This window comes from Moschus berezovskii, chromosome X (assembly GCF_049115385.1).
Source record: "Moschus berezovskii isolate FMDL1 chromosome X, NW_MosBer_1.0, whole genome shotgun sequence".
Lineage (NCBI taxonomy): Eukaryota > Metazoa > Chordata > Mammalia > Artiodactyla > Moschidae > Moschus > Moschus berezovskii.
Window position 1 is genome coordinate 20,707,548 of NC_142488.1, and position 24,761 is coordinate 20,732,308.

At 38.3% G+C, this 24,761-nt stretch overlaps 1 protein-coding gene across 4 annotated transcripts in view; it reads left to right on the forward strand.

Moving 5' to 3' along the window:
* The window catches only part of CNKSR2 (connector enhancer of kinase suppressor of Ras 2), a 279,203-nt gene that overhangs the window by 184,629 nt on the left and 69,813 nt on the right, over positions 1-24,761 (forward strand). The window lies entirely within an intron of this gene.

Here is a 24,761-nt window from a genome sequence, read left to right on the forward strand (position 1 = left end):
TACACTTTTAAAGACTCTGTGATGACAGTTTTATTGGCAGACTGGCAATTGACTCTGTTTGGTAAATTCCAGATTATTTGTTTTTATCCTCTTGTCAGATTTTCAGAAAAAATCCTAAATTTAGATTTTATGCCCTGAAAAAACATTTAAAAAAAAATGATGACTTATTGATTTGTCCCTCAGTTCATATGTTCAGTGAATTCATATGTTGTAGCAGCTTATATTTTTAAGGATATAACTTCATAACTTCCTATGCACAGAACTGATAGAGAATAATAATTAATTAGCTGATCAATTATTATTGTGATAATATAAAGTAAATTAATAACTGTAAAGTTCATCATTAAAGATAGGATTTTTAATATATTTTTGATTTCATTTAAAAATGAACATCTGTTGTACAGTAGACTTGGACCATGATTCTTGAAGTAAAGATGAAAAGACATATATAGCACCCCATTATATGGAAAGAAAGACACTGAGAGTTCTAATACAATTTGTAGTAAGTCAGTGTAAGAGTGTAGGAGAAGAAGGATCTTTGCCCCCTTGGGAAGTGAGAAGAGAGGCTTCAGAATGAGGAGTGTATGGGTAAAGAGTGAAAGATGAGTAGCAGTATTTTGGGGGTGAGGCATATGAAGGCGTGCTACCAATGTGTGTGTATGGTATGTGCCAGCGATTTTATGTGGCTCAGAGTTACCAGTTCACTAAAAATTGCGGGAAAGCATGTGAGAAAGGGCAGTAGATAGGCCCCTAGAGAGCTAAGTGGGGAATTGTATGATGAAATACTTAGGCTTTTTGCTGCAGTAATAAAGAGCTACTGAAGAATTTCATCCTGGGGACTTGCATGATAAGACTGGCCTATAGGATGGATCTCTCTAGTGCTGAGAGCATCCATCAAGAGATGTGAGGCCAAAGGCAGGGCCATTAAGCCCAGGCCAGATGGATGATGAGAAACTAGGACAATGGTAGTGTGGAGGCTGATAATCTTACTGACCCAAACAATCAATTCACAAAATCGACCCATTTTATGACATTTTGGTTAGAAGGAAGTTTATTGTGCTTCTTGTTAGAAGACCTTGAAAAACACGGCTACAGGTTTTTAAGTAATTTGAGCAACAGTGCTTCATGTTCACAGCATCAAAAAAATTTGATGTCACTGCTGTGGAAGATAGACCATCTACATGTACAAGATGTGAAAGATTTAACAACTTACATTTGAGTTGCTTTCCTGAGTATATCTTTTAAATATCTTATTACTTATAACCCTCTCCTAAAACTGAAGTGTAGGAAAATATTTTCATTTATTTGGATTGATGTAGGAGTGCAGTTCTCTATAGCACTTGTTCTCTATTGTCTCTTGTCCACAGTTACATACCCCAAGCATCTTCCTCTCCACAAGAATAGTGCCCTTATCAAAACCTGCTACTCTGAATAACTGAGTAATCAAGTTATTATTTTTTTCACAGACATTTGAAGTTGTTCTGAAATCAATACTCAGAACTGTGTGACAGGGGACACTTTTGTTCTTACTAGTTAGAAATGATCTCTTAATACTAAGCTCCTTCTAGAATCTGGCATTCCAGTCAGAAGTAATAGCCTGAACAAAGATCGAAACATAAGAGACAGCTGGCCTATTCAAGAGGGGAGTTGGTAGTGAGAGATGAGGCTAGAGAGGGAAGTTGGTAGTGAGAGATGAGGCTAGAGAGGGAAGAAGAGGCCACTTCACCCAGAGCTTGTAAACTATTAAAGGGTTTGGATTTATCCTAAGAGGAACGGTAAGCAATTGAAGGCTCATTCAAACACTCAGCTGTGCCATCCTGTCGTGCACATTGGGACAGGAATATACTGTGTGAGGAAGGAAAAATAGCTGAGTCTTGTGGATTTTGACTAATTAAATTATGAAAGATGGTAAAACTAGTATATTGTGAGCATCGTCTAGGAGTATAAATTGTTAGCACCTTTCTGAAAGGCATTGTTTAGGTGGCACAGTGGTAAAGAATCTACCTGTTAATGCCGGAGATACAAGAGATGCAGATTCGATCCCTGGGTCAGGAAGATCCCCTGGAGGAGGAAATGGCAACCCACTCCAGTGTTCTTGCCTGGGGAATCCCATGGACAGAGGAGCCTTGTAGGCTACGGCCCATAGGGTCGCAAAGAGTTGGACACAACTGAGCGATTGAGCATGAGCACATGAAGAACCTGGTCTAGTAACTTCACTTCTAGAAATTTATTCCAAGAAAGAGAGAAGAGCCTACTTTTGCCTCCTATTTTTATTCTATATCCTGAGTTTATAACATGATATTTCCCAGATAGATATTTATCCCAACTAATTTTTGACAGAGAGACAGTACAGGGTAAAGAATATTGTTAATCATGGAGGAAATCCTGCCATGTAACACTGACCAACTAATTTCAGAGTGAAAGGCTGAACAGTTTCTAACTCTGGTCTCTTGTTTTTAAAAAAGCTAAATAATTGTTAATCCCAAAGAGCATGTTAAATGCCTATAACCAGTGTTCAGAAAGAAAGAACATTTATTGATGAGTTGTTTATTAGACTTAAGTTCCTTTGAGGACCTTAGTTGATTAATTTAGGACTTTTGCAGTGATCAAGGGAGTTTCCACATTTATGTATTTTTAAACCTCACTACAACTGTATTTGCAAATGACAACTCAAAATGGTTAAGTGATTAACCCAAAGCCATGTTGCAAAAAATGTGCAAGGGTAAGGACTAGAACCCAAACCACTAGGGATCTTTCCACACTCTGTCTTGGTCCTCCGTGCATGGTAGGCACTGCATACACATAAGAATTTGAGCTTTAATAACTAATGAGTGAGTTTTGGAAAGTATTAAAGAAATATGTGTGCTCATATGCTGATTTTAGTAGCATTTTTAGATAGCATATTAAAAAGCAGAGACATTACTTTGCCAACCAAGGTCCGTCTAGTCAAGGCTATGGTTTTTCCAGTGGTCATGTATGGATGTGAGAGTTGGACTGTGAAGAAAGCCAAGCGCTGAAGAATTGATGCTTTTGAACTGTGGTGTTGGAGAAGACTCTTGAGAGTCCCTTGGACTGCAAGGAGATCCAACCAGTCCATCCTAAAGGAGATCAATCCTGGGTGTTCATTGGAAGGACTGATGCTAAAGCTGAAACTCCAATACTTTGGCCACCTCATGTGAAGAGTTGACTCACTGGAAAAGACTCTGATACTGGGAGGGATTGGGGGCAGGTGGAGAAGGGGACGATAGAGAATGAGATGGCTGGATGGCATCACCGACTCGATGGACATGAGTTTGGGTGAACTCCAGAAGTTGGTGATGGACAGGGAAGCCTGGCATGCTGTGATTCGTGGGGTCCCAGAGTCAGACACGACCTAGCGACTGAACTGAACCTAACTTAGTAACTGGATTGATTTCTACCCAGGTTTCTCTTTTGATCTGTGTCACTATTTTTTATTAAGTTCGAAAAAACATACAGAGCTGCTGCTGTTATAAAACTCGAGCAGTTATTCAGCGTTATCTATTACCAAGACTACAGGGTATTATAGTTAAATCGCCTGGACTTGGGAGGCAAAATAACATGTACGTAAATGATTGCTTTTTACATTTCATAGAAATTTTTGTGTTTTTTTTAGTCTGTATATATGTACTTATTTAAAACAAAAGGATGTTTCCTTCTGTTAACTTTTTTTAAACACAAGATCAGTATCAATGTATAATTCACTTACCTTCATAATGAACCATTATCTTCATTCTTACCAATTATTCCTTTGGATGACACAGCTCTTTTTAATGAAATAGAACTTAGGTGGAAGAGGACTATAAAGATAGATATAGAGTTTCGTAGGCTGCTGTCTCTGCTGTAATACTAGTTCCATGTGATCTGAGTTGAAATTTAGAGAAAAATTTAGTTGAATTTTGTAGCAGGATAATATCAGCAATAAATACCCTTAAAAAATTTACTAAAGCTGTGGTGGGGGGTGTAGGGTGTTCCTTTTTAAGTTCCTAGATTATAACCCTCATTAGTGTATTCTGGAAATTCAGTTCGGTTCAGTTCAGTCGCTCAGTGATGTCAATAAAAATACACAAAGCCAGGCAAATAGAGTTTGACCTCAGTGTGACTCATTCCTCTTAGCAATTATAGCAGAAATGTTTATATAATAATAAAGACAGTTTAGAAGTTTATGGCATTGTAAAATACATGATTTTATTTTTATTAATTCCATATTTGTTATTCTAGTTTATGTATTTTTCTTAAACTTATCTGAAAGGAAATCATTCTCTTTGCCTTAACTACCCTAATCATCCACCAGTCTTTGCCACCTCTTTCATTTTTGGCATATTCTTCGTCCATGGGGTCTCAAAGAGTTGGACTCCTACTCAGGAACAAAGGAACCCCTACACCCCCCTACAAAGGAACACCCTACACCCCCACCACAGCTTTAGTAAATTTTTTTAGGGTATTTATTGCTGATATTATCCTGCTACAAAATTCAACTAAATTTTTCTCTAAATTTCAACTCAGATCACATGGAACTAGTATTACAGCAGAGACAGCAGCCTACGAAACTCTATATCTATCTTTATAGTCCTCTTCCACATAAGTTCAACTAAGCAACTAACACTCCCCTTTCCATCTACTGGGAATGCTTCTACTCCGTCTTTACCCCTGGCTGGCTCCTATCTAAAGCTGAGATTGCAGAGAGATTTTTGTCTGATCCCTACCCCCTAAATTAAATCAGTTTCTCCTATTATAGTCTCTTAGCACCCTATATAATTTCTTGGAAAACTCTGTGATTCACAATTATGTATTCATTTGCATGATTATCAGCTTAGTGTCTTTCTTCACTGTATATGGTAGGGAGAGCATGTCCAAGTCCATGGCAGGAAAGGATAGTTTCTCCATTTTGTTCAGCACTGTATTTTAGTACCTAGTCTAGGTCTATTACCTTCAGTTCAGTTCAGTCACTCGGTTGTGTCCAACTCTGCAACCCCATGAATCACAGCACGCCAGGTCTCCCTGTCCATCACCAACCAACTCCCGGAGTTCTCTCAAACTCATGTCCCTCAAGTCGGTGATGCCATCCAGCCATCTCATTCTCTGTCGTCCCCTTCTCCTCCCGCCCCCAATCCCTCCCAGTATCAGAGTCTTTTCCAGTGAGTCAACTCTTCGCATGAGGTGACCAAAGTATTGGAGTTTCAGCTTGAGCATCCATCCTTCTAAGTGCTCAATAAAACTGATGAGTAAATGAATGAACGAGTGAGTGAATGTGACAGGAACTTTAATGCCTTTCTCAGTATCTCTCAGTTGATGTTCTCAGTCTGCAAAAACAGCCACCTCCATGTCCTTGACTAGTCCCGTCCAGCACAAGCAGGCCTTCAGTTGGGGTGTATTCATAGTGGGAATCACCAGGAACTTATTACCATAGATTCAGTGTCCCATGTGCCTGGGGAGAGATGTAGGACTCTGAATGTCTTCTGTCATGTTTGTCTAGTCCACATGACCAAGTTCTGCTTTGTTTTATCAATTACAATTTTACTCCAAAGACTGGGACTCTGCCCTTATCAGCACCTCCTCCAAGGAGGATTTGGCTGGTTTACCAGTACAGACAACAGACTATGTGGAGCCTAACTCTTACCATCCATCCACTTATAAGAGTATTGAAAGCACCTAGAAATTTATACTCACCACATTGGGCTCCCTGTCAAAGCAGGTCCCAGTCTGCACCTTTTATGGGACTGGTTTACAGCAGTGCCCTGCTCCAGGGCAACCTGATTAGCTCCCCCCTCAGCCTAGCCTCCGGAGAAGGCAATGTCAAGCCACTCCAGTACTCTTGCCTAGAAAATTCCATGGAGGGAGGAGCCTGGTAGGCTGCAGTCCATGGTTGCTAAGAGTCAGACACGACTAAGCGACTTCGCTTTCACTTTTCACTTTCACACTTTGGAGAAGGAAATGGAAACCCACTCCAGTGTTCTTGCCTGGAGAATCCCAGGGACAGGGGAGCCTGGTGGGCTGCCATCTATGGGGGTCACACAGAGTCGGACACGACTGAAGTGACTTAGCAGCAGCAGCAGCCTAGCCTCGCCTCTTCCACTCCAACTAGTTCTTGCTCTCTTCCTATCCCTGACTTCTCATTATAGAAGTCACAGTATGGCTGTCAGCTAAGCATTTGATGGTATTTTTCAAAAGAGTATGACGTTAGTTTGCCTGCTCACTGATCCTCTGCCTGAAAATGTGGGAGTTGTTACCTGTGAAAACCCTCTTCTGACCTGATAGCCCATGAAGGAAGGGCAGACAACAGTATCTGGTGTGTGTATGTGTCCGTGTGTGTGTGAAATCCCGATGTAGTGGTAAAGGCTTTAGATAAGGAATGATTAGATTCAGAGCTTTTTAAATCCTTAATATGATATACATATGACATCTTACTCTCACATTAAAGCTGCTGAAGTAAATCCATAAACAAAGTGATAGTTTGTTTTAAATGTACACACTGAGATGCCAGAAAAGTAAAATCTGATAATGGATCTAGACAACCTGCAAATGTACTTTCATAAACTGAATAATGTGATTTTAGGTGACTTAACACAGACTTTGAGTAGGTGTTAAAAAATCTGGATGATTCGTTTCCTAACATTCCAACATTTGTGTGGCTTGTCTTAGCTATTTAGGCTTTAACTGCAAACATTCAGTTGCTGTTTTACTTATGATAAGTCCTTTTAGCTATTTCCATCCAACTGTGACAGGATTTTTGGTTGAGCTTCTGGGGGAAGGTGGTGGAAAGCTGTTAAAAGACATCTTATTTTTTTTAATTTAACAATTAAATAAACATTGTGAAACAGACACTATTCTAAGTAATTTGTAATATTTAGCTCATTTAATACTCATAAAAATTTAGGAGGAAGATGCTAGTATTATCCCCATTTTATAGATGAGGAAGCTGGGGCACGTTGGATTAATAAGTAAAGTGGTAGAGCTGGGATTTGAACATTGATAGAATGGGCAGGACTACCACCAACAGTAAATGTGTTCAATTCTATGCTGTTATTTCATGTAAATGGAAGATTTCTTGATTTAATATTTACTCCCATTACCACCTTACCCCACTTGATCATGTTTAGACTTTTTTCTGCAGACACACACTAATGAGAAAGTAAGGGGAAAATATTTTTCTTTGAAATATTTAAATCTCAAAGGCTTTTATTTGTTTATTTAAAAATTAAATATGTAGTCACCTTGTCCCAACTGTTTCAAATTGCCCCTCTAAAACAACATAATTTAGCAGAGACTCAACAGCAATTCTAGTGTGCCAAACTATCTTTAAGGCACAATGAGTATTGTGGAATATATATAAATAGTAATAATACAGGCACTGCTGTTACTATTAATAGCTAACATTTACCTATTGCTTACTAAGTTTCTATGCTGAGTACTTATATACACATTGAACTTATATCTTATTGAATCCTCAAATTGACCTTCTGAGGTTGCTACTCAGAAGTTCTTCCATTCTTCAGTTTTGAAGAACTAAAACACAGAGTTGACCTTGCCCATGGTCACACAGGCAGAAAATAGCAGACTTGAAATATAAGTACAAGCAGTCTGGCTCCAAAACTCACATTTTTAGATGAATAAAGCCATATCTGCTCATAAGGACTTTACCATCTGTTAGAGAAGCCAGAGCTAGTATTATCACAAAGATGAGAAATATGCTGTATTGTCAGCCTATAAACATTTATAATTTGCCTGCAGTTATAAAGGTTGGTTTGTCTAGTCTAGGCCTGACTTAGCTGCATTGTTTCAGGATCATTGTAACTAAAATAAGAGAGCAGTTCTTTTCAGTGGCTAAATAACCATCTCTGAGCTAACAGTTTATAACAACCACTTTCTGCACACTTTGACTTTGCTCACCTGGACAACAGCCATGGTACAGTGTGATGTGAATCTCCTCCTCACCGGGGTGCATGCAGATGTGTTAGATATCCATTCTAAATCTTATTCTATTCATATCATATGTATTTCCTGATTCCCATGGATGACTTCATTATTTCTAGAATGTTAATGCCAAATTCACAGTAGCACTGGCAAAGCCCTACATGGGAACAGCCTGGACTGCGACAAGCATTTCCCATTGGAGCACTTCCCTAGAGCAGTGATTCTCAAATTTAGTAAACGGCTCTTAGTGACTGAGGCTTGATGTGGAAATGATAGTCCTTCCTTTGATTCTTAAGGGCAAATACCACATAATTTCAGAGGCTTTAATTTTCCCTTGTGATTATATCTTGCTTCCTAGTAACTTACTAAATGACTTTAAAAGGTTATACATTGAATAGCCAAAAAATGATGCATTAGTAGAGTTTACTGAATATTATAATTCACTATTTTTCCTAAAAGCCTGATATTCATGCAACCAACAATGGAGTTTTGCTCTTCTCATACAAACCCAAGTGTAGATGGCTCAGGTTCCCACAGCTTTCAGGAGGAATACTATGTTGGTACCTCATCAGGATTTTAAGTTACCTATAGTTTTCAGTTGGCTTTTTATGATGAATTATCATTAGACTATTGATTTTAGTTTGCTTTAGGTCGCTTGCTTTACCTTCTGTGTGTGTGTGTTCATCACTCAGTTGTCAGTTGCATGGGCAACCCCATGGACTGTAGCCAGCCAGACTCCTCTGTCCATGGAATTCTCCAAGCAAGAATACTGGAATGGATAGCCATTCCCTTCTCCAGGGGATCTTCCTAAACCAGGGATCGAACCCAGAGGGTCTCATGCAATGCAGGTGGATTCTTTGTCGTCTGAGCCACCAGGGAAGCCCAGTGCTTTACCTTCTCAGTTCAGTTCAATTCAGTTCAGTTGCTCGATCGTGTCCAACTTTTGCAACCCCATGAATCGCAGCACACCAGGCCTCCCTGTCCATCACAAACTCCTGGAGTTCACTCAAACTCATGTCCATCGAGTCGGTGAAGCCATTCAGCCATCTCATTCTCTGTCATCCCCTTCTCCTCCTGCCCCCAATCCCTCCCAGCATCAGAGTCTTTTCCACTGAGTCAACTCTTCGCATGAGGTGGCCAAAGTATTGGAGTTTCAGCTTTAGTATCAGTCCTTCCAATGAACACCCAGGATTGATCTCCTTTAGAATAGACTGGTTGGATCTCCTTGCAGTCCAAGGGACTCTCAAGTGTCTTCTCCAACACCACAGTTCAAAAGCATCAATTCTTCAGCGCTCAGCTTTCTTCACAGTCCAACTCTCACATCCATACATGACCACTGGAAAAACCATAGCCTTGACTAGACAGACCTTGGTTGGCAAAGTAATGTCTCTGCTTTTTAATACGCTATCTAGGTTGGTCATAACTTTCCTTCCAAGGAGTAAGCATCTTTGAATTTCATGGCTGCAGTCAGCATCCGCAGTGATTTTGGAGCCCAAAAAAACAAAGTCTGACACTGTTTCCACTGTTTCCTCATCTATTTCCCATGAATTGATGGGACCAGATGCCATGATCTTCGTTTTCTGAGTGTTGAGCTTTAAGCCAACTTTTTCACTCTCCTCTTTCACTTTCATTAAGAGGCTTTTGAGTTCCTCTTCACTTTCTGCCGTAAGGGTGGTGTCATCTGCATATCTGAGGTTATTGATATTTCTCCCGGCAATCTTGATTCCAGCTTGTGCTTCTTCCAGCCCAGCGTTCCTCATGATGTACTCTGCATAGAAGTTAAATAAGCAGGGTGAAAATATATAACCTCGACATACTCCTTTTCCTATTTGGAACCAGTCTGTTGTTCCATGTCCAGTTTTAACTGTTGCTTCCTGACATGCATACAGGTTCTCAAGAGGCAGGTCAGGTGGTCTGGTATTCCCATCTCTTTCAGAATTTTCCACAGTTTGTTGTGATCCACACAGTCAAAGGCTTTGGCATAGTCAGTGAAGGAGAAATAGATGTTTTTCTGGAACTCTCTTGCTTTCTCCATGATCCAGCGGATGTTGGCAATTTGATCTCTGGTTCCTCTGCCTTTTCTAAAACAAGCTTGAACATGTGGAAATTCACGGTTCACGTATTGCTGAAGCCTGGCTTGGAGAATTTTGAGCATGACTTTACTAGCGTGTGAGATGAGTGCAATTGTGCGGTAGTTTGAGCATTCTTTGGCATTGCCTTTCTTTGGGATTGGAATGAAGACTGACCTTTTCCAGTCCTGTGGCCACTGCTGAGTTTTCCAAATTTGCTGGCATATTGAGTGCAGCACTTTCACAGTATCATCTTTCAGGATTTGAAATAGCTCAACTGCAATTCCATCACCTCCACTATCTTTGTTCGTAGTGATGCTTTCTAAGGCCCACTTAACTTCACATTCCAAGATGTCTGGCTCTAGGTCAGCATGTTGTAATTCATATTACCCACAATTTTTTTTAAATGGTACTATGAATTATCCATACCCTACAGTACTTTTACAGTCATTATCTATTAGTATAACCTACTTAATTTTCCACTAGAAACTGGGGGCAAATGGATCATGGAATCTGCTGGCCTAAGATAGAGTCACAGTCAAAAACTGCTGAAACTCACTATCTTAAATACAGTTATGTGATTTTTAAAAAGTAGAAGAAGTGAAATCTTTACTTTTCTTGTCTGTAAATATGAAACCGTTTTATAGAATGCAAATCCATAAAGAAGTCTAGGAGGAAAATACACTTGTGTTTCCTGACCAATTTGTACTAGTAGTTATTTTTGTGAAAACCATTTAAAAAAAACATGCTCCTTCTCTACAACAGGCCTCGAAAGTGTCTATTCACTAAGAAGACAGAAAAATCTTAAATGTATGTGCATCAAGCAACAGATATTTAAAATACTAGAAGCAAAGTCCAACAGAACTGAAAAAGAGAAACTGACAAATCTATAACCATATTTGAAGTCTTCAGCATCCCTCTCAGTAATTTATAGCACCAGTAAACAAAAATTCAGCAAGAGTATAGAGTGCTGAATGACCACCCATCCACCAATGTTCTCCCCAAAATAGCAGAATACATATTCTTTTCAAGTATGTGTGGGACAGTCATCAGGATAGACCATACCTTGGGTCATAAGATAAACTTTAATTTTAAAAGAACTGTAATCATACAATGTATGTTATCTAACCATAATGGAATCAAACTGGAAATTAACAACAATTAACAAGTAAGTCTCCAACCTCTCTTAAATTAAGGAACACATTTTTAAATAATCCATAGATAAGAGGAAATCTCAAGGAAAATTGAATGAAGATGTAAATACAATGTATGTTTAGGGGAAAATTATAACAATAAATGCTTATATCAGAAAAGGGGAGTGAATTCCCTGGAGATCTAGTGGTTAGGACTAAGCACTTCCACTACTGGGAAGCAGGTTCAGTCCCTGGTCATGGAACTAAGATCTCACAAGCTGCAAACCAAGGTTGAAACAATGAATGAAAGAAAAGGAGAAAGTTGTCAAATCTAAAAAGTAAGCTCCCACCTCAAGAAATCAGGAAAAAAATAATAAGAAATGAGCAGGCATAAGGAAGACAATAGAGAGAAGAAATGAAACTTGAAAACAGAAAAACAAAGCCATAATAGAGAAAATCAAATCAAAAGCTTTATTTAAAAATATTTTAAAAGAAAAGCTCTTTTTAGAAAATCAAAAAAGAAATTGGTAAAGCATCTAGCGAGTCTGACAAAGGGAAAAAGGAGAGAAGACTCAAGTTACCAGTATCAGGAATGAAAGAGGAGTTATCTCTACAAATCTCATAGACATTTAAAGAATAATAAGGAAATACTGTGAACAACTCTGCACTGAAGTTTAACAGTTTAGATGAAATGAACCAAATCCTTAAAGCCCACTAGCTACATAACTCTCCCAAGATGAAGTAGATGATCTGAACAGTCCTATAACTATTAAAGGAAATTAATTAATCATTAAAAGACTTCCAAAAATAACCACAGAAATACTGAACAAAAGGGCTAAACATATTGCACTTTTATATTGCTGAAGTGTAAGAGTAATCCATTTGGCTTTTATTATTATTTTCTGTAGTGCCTTTAAAGTGCTGGCAGCCTGTAAAATATTTGATGTATAGGGCTTTTGACTTAGTGGAATTCCTAGGAGACTGATTAAATTCATAAATTTTATTAATGGTAAAAATATTGTTTAAACATTTGGAAAAGTTTTTTATTTTATAAATGTTTTAAGTTTAATCAGTTATGCAAACAAACAAAAAAGATTCACTAATACGCCCTCACACTTTAGAGAAGTTTCTACTTACACTGTATAAAACAGATTATTTAAAGTCAGTCCCATCAGTTTCATGTTTGAACCAAACAGGGTCCTCATTCCGCTAGTTCCTGGCTAGATAATGGCTGCCAGGAAGCAAAACACAAAATCTGGCTTAATTAGCAAGGCATCATGCAGAACAGGACACAGAAGAATTGAATTAGAAAAATATTAATTTTAAATTTATTAAATTTAAATCTTACTATGAATTCCTTGTTGCCTTTTAAAAATAAAATAAAACATAAATTCTGATGAGAGCCCCTTCACTTGGTTACTGTGGTCAATAATTACAGACTATTTGGATACATTCCTGTTTTGATCAGAGAGGTTAAATAACCCCATTCTTTTTTGTTGTAGGCCTATCTCTCCCAGCTTCATAGCCTGAGAAAATTTCCTCAAGTTCTGTTGGCAATAGACATTTTTTACTCCCATTATCACATTACCCATATTACCTCACCACCATAACTCATTTAGTCAAGTGTCTCAAGTTTAATGAAACTCCAGGTAAAATCATTTTACCCCCAGAACTATTTAAAGCCTCTTCTGATTAAAGGAACATAAGCAATAAATTATTTTCTTCACTCAACTTGTGAAATACATTACTTTTTTGATGGTTTCAGCACCCTCCAACTCTACAAAATTGTAGACCTAATCATTGCTGTATATACCAAAATCTCATCCAAAGATTTCTCTTAATAGACTGCATATCTGAATCTCTTGGCCCAAGTCTTATGTGAGAATGAAGTTTAAGGCCCAATTATTGACTGCTGTTACATTCTTGAGGATAGCTTCCAAGAACAACGTTAAATTGTTTGCACCCTTCACATATTCATCTTTGGCTTTTGGCTCAGACAGCAACTGGCAGCAGGCCAAAGTGCATGAGCTCAACCTGTAGTCTTGGTTCTAAATGATATTGTTAAATCTGTTTCCTAGCATCTCTACAGGTATCAGGTTAAGCCAAAACAGTATCCTAATAAACTGGAACCCAAAGCAATCTGCAGTGTTGAAAAATGGATCCATATTTCAATTCCTATTCTTTTTATGCAAATAATTTTAGATTAACTAGATGCAAACTTTCCTGAAATCTCAAATAGGAGAATAAGTTACCTTCTCGTGTTTTCTTTTATTATCATAAATTCAAAGTGGCCTCAAGGACAATAGTTCTTGTATATAACCAGTTCCAAGTAAAAGGGCCCAACATTAAAGACAAGAATTGTCTTTTTAAGATTCAGATGGCTAAGAATAATGCTCTATTTAAGAGAACATGAGCTGTTTGAACTTAGACATTTCTGAACCTCATTTTCTCATCAGAATAGAGAGGCTCAGTTCAGTTCAGTTCAGTCGCTCAGTTGTGTCCGACTCTTTGCGACCCCATGAATCACAGCACGTCAGGCCTTCCTGTCCATCACCAACTCCCTGAATCCACCCAAACCTATGTCCATTGAGTCGGTGATGCCATCCAGCCATCTCATTCTCTGTCATCCCCTTCTCCTCCTGCCCCCAATCCCTCCCAGCATCAGAGTCTTTTCCAGTGAGTCAACTCTTCGCATGAGGTGGCCAAAGTATTGGAGTTTCAGCTTTAGCATCAGTCCTTCCAATGAACACCCAGGATTGATCTCCTTTAGGATGGACTGGTTGGATCTCCTTGCAGTCCAAGGGACTCTCAAGAGTCTTCTCCAACACCACAGTTCAAAAGCATGTAGAGAGGCTAATAACACTTGATTTGCTCAACTATTACAGAAGTAAATCATATACTGTATATAAAGTTTATTCCACTGTGCTGGGCAGATAGTGACTATTCTTAACACCATGCAGAAAGGAAATGGGTTCATTTACATGGAAGGGGATTGCTTCCTGATAAACAAATCAGAAAGGCTTCTAAGACAGAACGTCTGTCTTCGTTGGGCATTTTAATAAATGTATCAGTTAGGGTTCAGTCAGGAAGGCAGAAGCACGAAGTGGCATGGAATAAAGGACTAGATCTTACTCAGTTGAGGAGCTGAGGTGAAGACACCTCAGCAGAGCCAGTGGTCATGAAGAGAATCTGGATGTAAAGCCAGGGAGAGCAAGATGAAGTAGAATTCATCAACACAAACTGGAAGCCTGTCTCCAACTACATCAACGAAGTTGATGCCCTCTGCCATGGAGATTTACAGGCTCCTGGTCCAGGATTTAGAGGACCTGAAGGAGTTGCTGGCCTAGCTACTGACCCATACCAACAAGAGTGGCATATGTGTGCACTGTGGTAGTAACTGGCACTTAACGCTGACCTCCAGAGCAAGGCTGCTGCCTCACTTTATTCTCCAAAACTCCCACAGATTTACATTGATCGACCCTAACTAACACCATACAGGAAGAGGTATTCTGAGATACACAGTTCCAACTTTGCTCAGTTGATATAGCTCTTCTCAGTTTCTTGATAACCACCACACTGTTTTCCTTTTCTGTTGTTATCATAGGTACATACCAGGTAAAACCTGCTTTGAAAATTCTAGTGACAGACAGTGTGTGTATCAGCTGTAAGGTGAAAAATTCTAAATGACCATACATTTGGAGTGATTGCAAGGTGTAGCCTACCTCTATGGAAGTATCATCCCCACAGCCTACTTATTTAATTTCCCAGGGCATATAGGAAACTATAACTTCAAATTGTCTCTCGTCTGTCTTCAATCAAAACAGATAAGTAATACTTAGGATAAAATGCCTGATTTATGTAAAGAGGTTTCTACTTAATAAAACACATAAGGCAAGTCTTTAAAGAATTTATTTGCATAATCTGTTTCAGGAAGAGTACCAGAAAGCTATGTCCCTCTACCATGTTATTTAGTCAATTGTTGAATCTTCTTCACTTAATTGCATTTTCCGTTATGTCCTCCATTTTTATCAGATGGCTGGTGTAAGAAACAAGCATATGAAATTCACTCTTTGTTTGCTAGTAAAATATTTTTGAGGGTATTATATTTTTCCTTTGTGTTTCTCTTGTATATATTTTATAATTGGATAAGGACTTTGACTCCCTGTAATTAAAAAACATATAAAGTGTCTGATACAGTGTCTGGCACTTGGATAGTGCACATATATTCTTAGCGTCCTTCCTTCAACCATACTACCAAATGTCCTCAGCAGTGGGCTGAGAACAAGCCAAACCCTAATCTTGGTGCATTTGAGGCAACGAGTTCTGGAAAAGTGGCAGCAAACATCAGGTCCTGCAGAAATCTAATTTTTCATATCTGAGCTTGCATAAATTGCTTTCTTTCTCTTACTCAGTTTTCTCATTTACAAAATGAGCATAGCACTGGAAAGAGGACTATGGAAAATGCCATCTAAATTGACAGCATGATGATGATTTGATTCCTGTTGCAAACATAATTTTTTTAAAATGTCCCCATTGAGTTCTTTTTTCCTTTCTGTTAGATAAAACCAGTTTTACTTTTTCAGTCCTAAAATATGTCCTAGTAGGTGGTTTTGTATAGAAGAGAAGGCAGAGTGTGATTTATCTCTGTTATTTTACTATAAAATAAATTGTGTATAGCAACTTTTGAAACTTTCTAAACTTAACTTTTATTTTTATCCAGTATTACCTTTGAGAGATTTTCTGGTAAGGTAAAACAATCTCTGGATCAAGAAGACTACAACTAAACTAACAGATACAGAAACATTTTGAGTGAGTGTCTGGGAGAGCTTACCTATTCTCTAAGCAAAAATCTCAGAATCAGAGCCTGATATCAACATCCTCACACCCGTAAAGGTATTTAGATTAAAGCTAGAATTCTTGGAACAAATTACACTGACATGGCAAGCATCCCATGGTGAGAAAAGATGTACAATTTATCAGAGCAACAAAGCTAAAAATAAAGGTAACCCCAAACCATTTAGTTTCAGATTCTTGTGGCTCAGCTGGTAAAGAATCTGTCTGCAGTGCGGGAGACCTAGGTTTGACCCCTGGGTTGGGACGATCCCCTGGTGAAGGGAAAGGCTACCTACTCCAATATTCTGGCCTGGAGAATTCCATGGACTGTATAGTCCATGGGGTCACAAAGAGTCAGACATGACTGAGTGACTTTCACTTTCATTAAGTCAATAACCAGAAATTTTTCCAATATTTATGATTCAGTCATAAAATTGCTGACAAAATATGCCATATACATTTATTTGAAAGTCTTAGCTTTTCGTACATTCATTAGAGGTAATTCATTTGTATTATTTTTCTCTCTCTTTTCTTTTGCAGATGGTTTATTTTTATGTCATTGAATAGCCTTCCAAAGGCAAATCTGGTTCTCTCAATTTTTTCTGCTCATAAACATTTCTTTGTCACAAAATATGGGCAAGCCTATCCTGATTTCTCTGACACATAAATGTCGACAGTTTGTCAAACAGAAGATTCAGGAGCAGGCACTGTCCTAGTTCTGCTTTTCACCTATTCAAAGTTTCTGCCTCTGTCCCATGTTGTACACATTAATCAAACACCCCACAATAGCTATATCTAATATGGCTGGAAATAAATGATTTTCATACATGGTGCAACTTAAGCATAAACCAAGTACCTTTCAGTGAATAATCTAGCATTGTGTTAAGATTAACACTGATTACAGGTATATGTAATTAATTCCTGAAACATCAACAACTGGATGTACATTGGTAAGTAGGCATTTTCTCCCTTCATTTGTAAGTCAGAATCATGTACAGTTAGTGCTTGTAAGATAGCCTAAAAGCATCTGGTCCAGCCCTCTGATCTTGCCGATGAAGAAATTGAGGTGAAGATTACTTTCAGTGACTTATCCACAGCCATGGAGCTGGAATATGGAGAACGAGAAGTCAGGTCTCTTGATCTCTACCATGGTATTGTTCTCTTGGTGATAGGCGTTCCATTCTTGCTGAGACAGCACCCTTCAAAGTGTATCACGCCAGCTGGTGTGTTGAGAATAGGCTGCAGGGGCTGTGAGTAGTGTGAGAGCATGAAAACAAGACAATCTAGTCAGTTGACTAGGATTTAGTCAATTCAGGTGAGAGATGATAGGGGCTTAGCCCTGGGTGCTAATTGGAAGAAGTGAGAAGGCCTTGGACTCTGGATATGTTTTGAAGGGAGAGTGGACTGGATGTGCTGACAGATTGCATATGAGATGTCATAACTCATACCCTCACTTTCCACACACAGAGGTAGTGTTTGATTCATGCTTTCATGTTTTCAATGGAAGATTATATGTCAGGTCCAGTGTTAGGAGTTGAGTAGAGAGTGGCAAGCTAAGCAGATGGTTTCTGCCTTTGTAGAAACTAATGCAGTAGTTAAAAACCACATTTTGAGAAATTGAACCAAGTAATTTTAAGGCATAATAATCAGCAATGTATCAAATGAAAAATTTCATAATACAATGGATCAGCTCCAAGAGATTTCTCCTGTGTAAAGAATTTAGTGGAGAGGCAGGCTTGCCTTATTTGGATCACTGATTTCCTCATCAGTATTGACATAGGGTTTTTTAATTGCATTGAGTTCAATTAACACTGTTAATAGGTTTGGAATAAAATATGAATGCAGTCGCATCGTTGTCTAACTTGGCTGAGCCTTATTACCTTTCTGTACCTTATTTTCTATCTCATTTGCAAAATTAAAATGTTAACATGAGCCTTCCTCTCATGAAAATATGATTAATGGTTACCTCCCCCAAACAGCTGCAAATTTTTTTTAAATCCCACAGAGCAGTATAACTTGGTAATTCAAAGAAAATCGACAAAAGCATGAGAATCAGAGATGTTAGATTGGTAAGATGGCTAAGACTAGTAAAGTCTTAGACTGGTAAGATTGGTAAATTTAGAGATGGTCTTCTCTGGTGGCTCAGACAGTAAAGAATCCGCCTGCAAGGCGAGAGACCTGGGTTCTATCCCTGGGTTGGGAAGATCCCCTGGAGAAGGGCATGGCAACCCACTCCAGTATTCTTGCCTGGAGAATCCCAGGGACAGAGGAGCCTGGCGGGCTACAGTCCATTGGATAGCAAAGAGACGGACACAAGTGAACGACTAAGCACACAAGATGTTACCTGTTTAAAATATCTCCATGAATATAAAAATATAATCCTAGTATCTTTCTGTTTTACAGAACCTTTCCACATAACAATGCACTTATATCACATGTTATGGGAGGTTTTCATAAATGGATATCTTTGTGTCAGATGCAGAAAGCAGTTCTTTTCTCTAAAATGGTTACCATGACTACACAATACTTGCCTGAGAGGCGATATTGCATGCAGTGGTTAGAACGGGTTTGTGAATAGGTAGACTTGGGTTTGAATTTTGACTCTGCCACTACCTGTGTGCTCCTGAGTAAGTTATCTACTCTCAGTTTTCTCCTCTTTGAAATGGCATTAATGATCACCAATGAGCATATGTAAACATTAAGGTTGATACTTGATACAAGGCCCCTAATGCTGTGCCTCACACGTGTCATTCAGTCAGTTCAGTTGCTTAGCCTCACACATGAGCCCTCAGTAAGTGATAATTATTTAGATCCAAGAATGACGATTCTTGTTTCCCAAGGGTGGTGACTTTTGTTACTCTTCCTAACCAGTCATTACTCTTCACTCTTCTTCCCATTTTACCACTTACTACTTGATAGGAAAAGGGAAATCACCTTATAAAATCTTTTGTAAGTTTCACTTACCTACTTCCTTCTGAATCTGATGTGCATGGTATTCTTTTGATGAAACATTGACTCTGCCCTTTCTAATGAATTTGACCTTCTCTAAATTCCCCCAGTCACTCCCTTTTTGTTCTTATTTGACTCATAATTTATTAGCATGCTTATTATTTTTTTAAAGCACACTTATTTGTAAGTATATGCAGAGCCTTTTTCAGTCAATATAAAGTCAGATTAACTTTATTGACAGAATCCAGAGCAAGCTCACCCCATTGTCTTCAGAGAACCAGTGTGCATGCAGTATCTTGTCCCCACCCCGTTCAGCACAGTTTCTCTCCTGTACCAGAATGGGCAACAAGCTTGTTCAATTCTATGCTGTTATTTCATGTAAATTGAAGATTTCTTAAGATAATATTTATTCTCATTACCATCTTATCACACTTACTCATATTTAGACTTTTTCTACTGACACACAATAATGAAAAAGTAAGGGAAAATACATTTCTCTGTGAAATATTTAAATCTCAAAGCCTTTTGTTTATTAAAAAAGATTAAATATGTGGAGATAGTTATCATTTGTCCCAAGAGTTTCAAAGTGCTAAGCACCTTATGTATAAGAAATAAGCTTTTGGTTTGACTGGAGAAATCTTGGAACTTTGCAGAAAATTACAGTAAGAGGAAGTTGCTATATTGCAACAAGCGAGTATTTTGATTGCAGATTTTTCCATAAGTGTGGCAATTTGCAACTTGAGAAGAATTTAATAGTAGCTGAGCATTCAAAATGTAATACAGAAACTGTCATTTTCTTCCACAACTAAAATAAGTGCTTCTGAAAGTTTCAGGATAAGAATGACCCAAATTACCCTCCCCCACATTTCCTCATCTAGAATAGGGGAGAATGGGGAGAATGTTTGAACAGAACATCTGTGGACAAAATGAAAGACAAATGGTCTTTTCAGGCAAATGTCTGAAAAAGCGATCTTTTATAGCCAAATAGAATACTGTTGCATGCATCGCCATGGTTAAGAAGAGGATCAACAATGCTTTCATAATGGCCTTTTATTTTAGCACATTCTATTTTTATGAGTTGAATTGTGATTTCAACATATCCATTCATAATTCATAATATAATTGTATGCATAAATATCTTTTGACACATTAAGGCACTTTTGCCAGCCAGATCTTGAATTCAAATTTAATTCAAACTAAGTGCATTAAGACAGATCTCATTTCCAGTAATGTTAAAAAAGATTGGATTAAAAAACTTTTTTATTTAACAGCAGGGACAGTCTACTAAAGAACAGAACTTTCAGTAATATGCTGTACATGGATTACTGGAGAAAAGATACCTGGCTTATTTCCTGCTAAAGGACTTCAGGTTAAAAAGCAATCAATTAATTAAGACTACATCCTATGTTCTTTGCTGGTGGTCTGTTCAACTTTTATGCACTCAATCAATATTTATTTAGTACTAAATAATAATCCCTGTTTTAGTCAAAGGATAAAACAATGCGTAAAATAGAATTTTTCTTTCATGTAGCTTATATTTGGAGGGAGGACTGAGTAATAAACAAGAAATATAAGTATTTTGGGCAGTGCTAAGTTCTAAGGAGAGAAATAAAGCAGGGAAGGAAAACAGGAAATGTTGAGGGCAATAATGAAAACCATTTTCTATAGGGAAGCCTGGGAAGAATTATCTAAAGAAGGTAAGGGAGTAAGCCATAACAGTATTGTTACCAAACCCAGGTTTGGCTGCTTGCTGCTCATAAGCCAGTAATTCGAGAGGCAAGTGTCAGTAGAAAGGAAAGGTGCTTTAATCAGAAAAGCCAGCAATCTGGGGAGAATGTGGACATGTGTCCAGACACCAACTCTGAAGATTCTGCTCAGCCATGACAGTTTTTAAAGGGGCATAAAATGGGGATGGTAAAACTCAACATTGAGAAAACTAAGATCATGGCATCTGGTCCCATCACCTCATGGCAAATAGATGGGGAGACAATAGAAATAGTGACAGACTTTATTTTGGGGGGCTCCAAAATCACTGCAGATTGTGACTGAAGCCATGAAATTAAAAGATGCTTGCTCCTTGGAAGAAAAGTTAATGACCAACCTAGACAGCATATTAAAAAGGAGAGACATTACTTTGCCAACAAAGGTCCATCTAGTCAAAGCTATGGTTTTTCCAGTAGTAATGTATGGATGTGAGAGGTGGACTATAAAGAAAGCTGAGTGCTGAAGAATTGATGCTTTTGAACTGTGGTGTTGGAGAAGACTCTGGAGAGTCCCTTGGACTGCAAGGCAATCCAACCAGTCCATCCTAAAGGAAATCAGTCCTGAATATTCATTGGAAAGACTGCTGCTGAAGCTGAAACTCCAGTAGTTTGGCCACCTGATGCAAAGAGCTGACTCATTGGAAAAGACCCTGACAACAGAGGATGAGATGATTGGATGGCATCACCGACTCAATGGACATGAGTTTGAGTAAACTCTGGAAGTTGGTGATGTACAGGGAGGCCTGGCATGCTGCAGTCCATGGAGTCGCAGAGTTGGACATGATTGAGTGATTGAACTGAACTGAACTGAAAATGGGGATCAAGAATCTTAGTGAATCATTGAGGCAGGAAGTTGGATTCTGCATCATTCTCCACTGCATGCAGACTGACTCTTCAGATGTTCTCCTGCCTGCATTATCTGCTTCAGGATTGCTAAGACGGCTGTTGAGGGTAGAAAGCTAGTCATTTTTTAACTGTCTAATTCTTCATTCTTTCCTCTTTTTACCTAGGGAAAAAAATCAACAGTTTAGAGAAGGCATGGTGTGCATTCAGAAGAGCATAATCAGGAATTAGTTTCAATTGCTTAGTAGTCTCATTCTTTTAATTCGATTCTTTTAAGGCTAGTGGGGAACAGAAATGGGCAACCAGGAAGGGGGCAAAAGAGCTACTTTCAATATCTGAACAAACATTTCAGACAGAGGGAACAGCAGGGGTATAGACCCTAAGGTGGGACTCTATTCCACACAATCCAGAAACAGCAAGTGTGGCTAGAGCAAAATTAATAAGGGGCAGCAAGCAAAGGGAACAGGGCCCAGGTCATACAGGGCCTTCAGGGTCAGTGGAAGAATTTGAGTATTTATTCAAAGTGAGGTGAGAAGCCATTGGAGAGTTTTCATGATCAAATCATATTTTAACAGGATCACTCTGCCTCTTATGTTAAAAACAGGAGGTGAGGACAAGAAGGGCGAACAATGAGATATTTCAGTAATCCAGGTGAGGGATGATGGTGGCTTCAACCAAGGTGATAGTAATAGAGATGGTAATAAACAGTCTTATTTTAAACATTTTGAGTGCAGAGCTGATATAACTTACTGGTGGATTGATTATGAGCTGTAAGAGAAAGGAAAGACTATATATACTCTTTTATATTGACTCTAATATTCAGGGTTTGCACAGTTGTGGGGAGAAATGGAATTGCCATTTACTAAGGTATAGAAGACTAGAAGAGGAGCAGAATTGGTTGATGGGTGGTGGGTATGAGAAGCTCAGTTTCGAACACATTGAATCTGTTGAGTTAGGCAGCCTGTAGCTCAGTTAAGAAGTCCCCATTGATTATATAAATTCATAAGTTGCTGAAGATCAGAATTTATAAACACTTTTAGGGAGAAAGTTGAAAGAATTTTCACCCAGATGCTCAGTACAATAAACATAAAGTGCAAGTGATGGTGTTAGAAAGATTTTACTGAATGATGATTCAGGAAATAATATAAAAATATTTTTTAAGAGAAAGGACCTTCATAAATGTTTACAGAAGCAATCTATTTTTGGTTGTCAGTAAGCATTATGAAACTCCAGTACTTTGTCCACCTCATGCGAATAGTTGACTCATTGGAAAAGACCCTGATGCTGGGAGGGATTGGGGGAAGGAGGAGAAGGGGACGACAGAGAATGAGATGGCTGGATGGCATCACCAACTCGATGGACATGAGTTTGAGTGAACTCCGGGAGTTGGTGATGGACAGGGAGGCCTGGCGTGCTGCGATTCATGGGGTCACAAAGAGTCGGACACGACTGAGCGACTGAACTGAACTGAACTGAAATGGGAACTAAAGCCATATACCTGTTAGGCTCTGAGTCCAGAAAGGGCTAGAGATGACTAGAAGTCTACTCTAATGTGTATGAGAGAACAAATGGACCCCAGCCATGTCAGGAAACTGAAGATTGACTCATGAGGTGAAACCAGCTGGGAGAGCAAACAGAGCTTCCTCACCCATGAGTATAAGAAGGTTGAAGAAAGATACAGCCATTGACCAGAGCAATGACTTGTTAAAGGTGATTCTTTCCTTAATAGATAGAAATTTTGGGAAATCCAAAAAGCCCTTAAAATTTGAAGTAATAACAGGATAACTAAGGACACTGGACATTCAGAAGTGCTAGCACCAAGTAGTCATCCTGGATATGTAAAATATAGTCAGTGAAATAAGCACTCTATAGGTAAAATAAACTTTATACAGGTGTATAAAATCAGAATTAGAAAATTGGGAAACAATAAATTCACCTAAAAAGCACTGAGGAAATATGAAAGGATAGCCGTATTAAAGATAGATGATAAATTGAGAGATACCAACATACATCTAGAGACTAAAAAGAGAGAGTAGTAAAGAAGGCCATTTGGAGAGATAATGCCTAAGAATTTTCAGAATTGAAGAAATAATGCCTTCACGCACAACAGAATGAACTTGAAATGGGGTTCATTAATATCATTTGTAACCTAGACATATCAGAGAGCAATTGCAAATATCAGGGATAAAGAGGAAAATATTTTAAAACCTAACAGAGAGACTAAAGACAAATTATAATGAGTGAGAGTAACTACAGATGTTTTAAGGGCGGTGACCCTAAAAGAAAATAGTGATATATTCAGATTGCAAAGGGAAAATTATTTTCTTTTTTTTTATTTTTTTAATTTTATTTTTTTACAACCAAAAACATTTTGTATTGGGGGAAAATTATTTTCAACTCAGAATTCTATATCCATCTAAATATTATTTAAGAGTGAAGGGTTTTTATATTTTCAAACATAAATATCTAGAAGTGTTTGCTATTCACAGACTGCTATGAAAGAACTTCTAAAGAGCATTCTTATTAAACATGAACCTGGAAGAAGGATGATCTGAAACTATTAAGAAAAATACAGAAATAAAGTATATTACAAATTTTCTCTATTGTGAGAAAAACATTTATCATGAAAGCAAAGATTCCAAGCCCCTTGTTTTTCTACATTGGTCATAACACTTTACATGATTTGCTGTGTTATCCATTGTAGTCATGTTTCTGTTCTTAGTGTCCTTCTTTTATTAAATATTTCATGATATTGTCAGAAACTGGAAATGTGATGTCAAATACCTGTCAGAATGAACAATTCCATCTTTTTTACTAAGACTACACAGGATTGTAAATTTGCACCTCAGGGTATTTAATCATACCTGCTGATAACATGAGGAAACCTTCACTATCAGGAGCTTATTTATGTGTGTGAATACTGAACAGTTTCTGATATTAGTTTTTAAGTAATCTTTTGAAAATGAGTCTATTTGAAGATCTCAAATCACCCACATGTCCAGTGATTGACTAGGCCTCAGAAGACTCTGTGTTCTATCCACAGCTAAGATTTTATTACAGTGATGCAGCAAGGGTATCCAGCCAGATTGGTATGGAAAACAGAGACCATGGAATCTGAAGAAATCCACCTGCAGGCTTCCTGTGCTCTCCTCATGATAGATCATGCAGAGTACACTTCACTTAGCAGCAAAAATGCAGTCACATGTGTGTAGTGTCTCTGCCCAGGGGAGCCTATTAAA